Consider the following 6,000-nt stretch of genomic DNA (forward strand, 5'->3'; position numbering starts at 1 on the left):
TTATCAAGTGACAACGTCTTTATCTATTAAGGATGGCAGTTTCCCTAGACAACCACCACTTTGCTCCAATTAAGCTAGTGAATCCCCAATCCTCAAATAGAAAAGGGTTCAATCTGAGTAGGGTGTTTTGTGTACCCATGTGGAGACTACGGCCTCATGAGAGCTATCACTTCTTTGCCATTTATCAAATAGAACAAGGACATCAATTTGTAGGCACTTTGTCTGCCCATTCACCGATTAGTAGGACTTTGCTATGAACACTCCATCCGCAAGAACTCGGTGCTCATGCTCAATCCTTTAGCACTCCTTTAGCTATGCTCAACCTAAGCTCCCTTTTATTCCTTCCACTAGTTCATGCTCAATATGTAAAATCTTTTTTTTTTTTTTAAATTTTCAGCTTCTCAGCTTAGGTAATCATTTGTGGGCATCAACCGTCCGTGCTCAATGTGTCGATCATCTATGCACTCATGAACACCAAGTCATGCTTAATCCTTCTAGGCTTAGTCTGTGAGTATCAATCCAAAAGTCCATGATCAATTTTAGAGCATCCTACTATGAGATCATTATTTTGCCACAATCTGGGGCGTCTATCTATTTGTGCTCAATCTGCAAGCATCTACTTATGCTTAGTTAGAAACTTCCTTATGTGTGCTCAACTCATGCTATTTATAAGCTCATTTAATGGACATGAACTTTAGGAAGGAATAAATAGGTGCTTAGGTTGAGCGTAACTAGCGGAGTGCTAAAAGATTCAGCATGCTTCATGAATGCATTCAATATGAATTGTAGGTTGTTTATGAGGTCGATAGATAGGTGCCCACGAACTAAGCCCATATAAGTGGGGTGTGCCCCTAGCTGAAGAGATGGATGGTAGTGCTCATAATAGGTTGAGCACTTGTGGTGTAAGATATGGTGGGACTTGGTGAAAGTTCCCTAGCTTTTATGAGATGCTCCCTAGGCTCCACCTTACCGAGAGGGGAAAAAAAATCACAATCACATAGGATTCAAGCAAAGAGATAAACAAACCAATACAAACTCACATTTTCATGTAGAAGATCGAGGCTTATATCCCGCTTTTGTAGGTTTTCTAACTGAGAATCATCTTCAAGGCTAAATCCTATATCATGGAACTTACAGTTGAACAAGTGTTGAGGATCGCTCATTCTACCAAGACTTCCCAAATATAGTTGCATTGACCTATGATTGTAGATATCTCATTCATTATAGGAAATTAGTTTCCATTATATATACAGTATCATTTAATTATAATTATTTTTTATAATTATAAATATAGTATTCATACCCACGTTAATGTGTGGTGGTCTCAAAATATTCATTTTGTTCCTTTCTTTTTCCTTCCAACGTAGATATTTTTTTTTTCTTTCCAGCTTCCCCTTGCTGTCGTTTTCCAGTTTGCAGACGGTGCAAACACGATCCTTCCTCTACCGCTTTGCCTCACGTGTCTCTAGCCGTTACCACTCTCGTTCTTTGTCACCGTTCTTCCTCAGCGTGACCTGTTTCTGAATCTACACCTCCTTCCCTACTGTTCTGTTTCGCCAATATAGTTGCAGCAGATCCTCTCTACAACCAGCCTAATTCCCGACAGCAGATCTACTTCGTCCCCGATGAACACCACTAGGGCTGGCTCCTCCTTTAGGCGATTGAGGTGTTCGCCTAGGGCCCCCCCAATTCTTTTTAATATAATAATATATTTTTGGGGTCTTAAATTTTTTTTTATTAAATAATGTTAACATTATTTATTATGTTCTCTTCCCATACATTGACTTCCTAACTAACAAATAAATACAATTTAATTCTTTTTTTTTTTTCAAGTCTCATTGACTTCCCTACTGACAACTTATTATATTTCTAACTATCTATTACTCTCATCTCTCACACTCTCTCACTCTCATTTCTTGGTCTCTCTATGATTTTTGCTCCGGCTATTGTGTTCATCATTTTTGAGCCTCCGATTCTCTGTAATTTTCATCAATCATAATTTTGATTTTAATGTTTGTGCATTATTTTTCTATTATTTTCACTTTGAATTTTTTTTTTTCTATTTTTTCTTAAATTTTGGAAGCTTTGAGGTTAGAGCGTTGTATTCGGCAAGAATTCGATATCTTTAAAGCCTCACTCGCCGATCGATTTGCAATAATAATAATAATTAGGTTATATTGTTTCAATATATTATTTCTATAGATTTATTAAATTCATTTTTATTTGTTTACATAATTTGTCAATTTATAGTTAGTGTTAATTTTGAAATTTAATTCTGTCAACGAGAAAATATGAATTCAGATATGAAAAATGAAGAAAGAAAAAAAAAAAAAAAAAAAGAAGAACTAGTGTAATCTCAAAAGGAAGCTCTTGATAAATTTATTTTTGTATCTCAAAACGTTAAAAAAATTAATTTTAGATAAAAATAAAAATTAAACAAAACATTAATGATTTTTGATTAAATCATTCGCTTAAGATCCCATATTGAAGAGCTGCCCTGAACACCACCTCCCTCGCATCCCTGTAATCAATCTCCCACCATCGCCGGTCCCTTTGCTCGCCGCTGTTGCTTCCGTTCCATGCTTCATTTCCGATCTCTCCGGCATCGACTTATTCTTGCTCCTACGGGTCGCTGCTCTGGCTGCCTCCTGCTGGTGCACTGCTGCTGCAATCCACTCTCCACTCCACAGTTCCAGGCTTGCAGCTGCTCCACAGGTGGATCAATCTCGCTCACGGATCAAGCTCCCTCACGAATCCAAATTCCAGAAACGTATATCAGATCATCGTGCAGATCTTCTCTGCAGAGTTCTTCGGTGCTCGTCTGTGTCTCCAGTCCGATCTTGCAAGTGAGAGATATCAGATTGCCACCATAGTAACCTACAAAGGAGAGCAACCACCAAGACCTAAACAATCTTGAGGCCAGAGAAGGACTCGTGCTTCTGCTCTTTGACACCTCTTTTAAGCTACACGCAGAACTGCTCCCACTAATTTTACATTTCTCAAAAAAAAAAATAAAAAAAAATCAAACCTTTTCTATTTGCTCCATGGCTGCCAACATTGCACGCACCAACAATTTTGATGATCCAAGTCATTTATTATCTCAGTAATTTCGACAATCTTGGCATCGTCTTGGTTTCCAATCTCTTGACTGAAACTAATTACAATACATGGAGTCAATCCATGGTCATTGCACTTAGCACCAAGAACAAAGTCGGCTTTATTGATGGTACCATATCCAAGCCATCCAAGACATCTTCTGTTGAGTATCGACAATGGAATAGTTGCAATAACATGGTAAAAGCATGACTTCTTAACTCCCTTTCAAAAGAAATTTTTGCTAGTGTTCTCTTTTGTGATCTTGCTCAAGATATTTGGATAGATTTGAAGAACGATTTTCTCAAGTTAATGGTCCTAGGATGTACCATCTTGAACAAGAAATCCATAATCTTGTTCAAGGAAATACGTTTGTGGCCACCTATTTTACAAGCCTGAATTTGCTATGGGATGAACTGTTGTCTCTTCAGTCTAATCTCTTTAAGGGAGATGTTGCTCCATACCAACAGTACCAGTGCACCATGAAGCTTCTTATAAATAATGACTCCTATGGTGCGATTCGCAGCCAGATTCTCTTGATGGATCCTTTGCCCATGATCAACCGCATCTATAGTTTAGTCCTTCAAAAAGATTGTCAACGGAACATCCAAACTACTTCCCCTGTTGATGGGTTTGCATTAGTTGCAAAAGGTATTCTCCCCACACCAAAAGATGGTAAGCCGTTCCGCAAGCCCAGACCAAAGTGTACTCACTGTCACAAAGAAGGTCATACTGTGGATCACTACTATTTCATCAATGCGTTCCTATCTAGACCCCGTAAAGCTAGCTTGAATTCCAAGCCATGTGCAGACCAGGTCTCTTCTGCTAACAACAATTCGTCCACTAGTAGTCTTCCTTTTACTCCGGATCAATGCCAACAACTTTTAGCCTGCTCCACTCCTAGTCATCACCTCTGGCAAACCACATAGGTACTACTGAGTCTCTATCAGGTATATTCTCCCCTCATTCTTCTGAAAGTCTTTGGATTCTTGACAATGGAGCCACTGATCACATGGTGCGCTTTCCCACTGACTTAACCTATTCTATTCCTATTTCTGGTTGCACAGTACGACTCCTTGATGGTTCTTATGCTATGGTAACACATATTGGATCCATTGTTTTCTCTCCTTCCCTTATTTTGCAAAATGTTATTTGTGTTCCTTTCAGTTCAACCTTATTTTTGTTCACCTGTTATGTCAAAATCTCAATTGCTTAATTATTTTTTCTACTCACCTGTGTTTTATTCAGGACCTACACTCGATGAGGATGATTGGACAGGGCACTGAGAAGGATGGGTTGTACTACTTTTGCAAGCCATCTCCTGCACTTTGCCAGGTGGCTACATCGAATTCCCAACTCTGGCATCGCCGACTCGGTCATTTATCCAATAAAGTCTTGCCTTTACTTTCACAACATATTTTAGACATTTGTTCTAGTTTAGATCCATGTTCCATTTGCCCATTGGCTAAACAAACACGTCTTGAATTTCCTTCAAGTTCTATTTCTTCTACTGTACCTTTTCAATTAATACATGTTGACATTTGGGGGCGTTACAATGTTCCATCACTCGTTGGGGCACAATTTTTCTTGACCATTGTTGATGATTTCACTCGATGTAGTTGGGTCTATTTAATGCGTCATAAGTCAGAGACTCGTTCTCTTCTCCAAAAATTTATTTGACTCATCGAAAATCAATTTAACCATACAATCAAAATTGTGCGCAGTGACAATGGTTTTGAATTCAACATTCCATCATTTTACTCTAAAAAGGGCATTGCGCATCAAATTAGTTGTGTTTCCACTCCTCAACAAAACGGGGTTGCAGAACGTAAACATTGTCATCTTTTGAATGTTGCCCGCGCTCTTCTATTTCAGACCAACATGCCCAAAGAATTTTGGGGTCATGCTCTTCTTACTACCACTTATTTGATCAACAAAACACCTACTCCTCTTTTGGGAGGGAAATCTCACTATGAAAAACTCTACAACACCTCACCTATATATCACCACCTTCGAGTATTTGGGTGTCTCTGTTATGCCTCCACTCACTTCTGCCACCCTTCTAAATTTGACCCTCGTGCCATTCATTGTGCCTTCATTGGATATCCCTACGGACAAAAGGGTTATGCATTATATGATCTTGCCACTCAAAAAACCTTTGTCTCCCGTGATGTGATCTTCCATGAGGATCAATTTCCATTTAGCCACACCCCTTTTGAAACATCCTATTCCGTCTTACCACAACCTCTTAACTCTCCAGATCTCCTCTCCACCAACCCTACCCAGACACTTCCTGGCTCACCTCCTCTTTATTCCCCTTCTAATGCTCCAATGGTCCCTGTTTGACGATCCACACGTGCAGTTTAGCCGCCTGCCTAGCTACGGGATTACCATGTTGACCAAGCACTCCCTTCTCGTCCTATCCCATCATCTGACTTGGCAGTGGTCCATTCTTTAGGTACTTCTTATCCTCTTTCTAATTTTCTTTCTTATGATTCCTTTCTTCTACACACTGTGCTTTCACCACTGCTATCTTCATTGCAAAAGAACCCTAGTCTTTTTGGCAAGCCATGTAGGATCCCAAGTGGCGTGCTACCATGCGTGCTGAGATTAATGCCTTGGAAGCCAATCACACTTGGACTTTGACTCCTCTTCCACTCCACAAATGACCCAATTGCTGAAAATGGGTGTACAAAATCAAACACAATCTTGATGGATCTATAGAACGTTACAAGGCTTGCCTTGTTGCCAAAGGGTACAACCAAAAGCAAGGGATTGATTACACTAAAACTTTTGCCCCTGTAGCCAAGATGGTCACTGTTCGCACTGTCCTCGCTCTTGCTGCTGCCCACAATTGGAACCTCTTTTAGCTTGATGTTAATAATGCTTTTCTGCATGGTGATCTCG

This window comes from Malania oleifera, chromosome 4 (genome assembly GCF_029873635.1).
Source record: "Malania oleifera isolate guangnan ecotype guangnan chromosome 4, ASM2987363v1, whole genome shotgun sequence".
In the NCBI taxonomy this organism is placed as follows: domain Eukaryota; kingdom Viridiplantae; phylum Streptophyta; class Magnoliopsida; order Santalales; family Ximeniaceae; genus Malania; species Malania oleifera.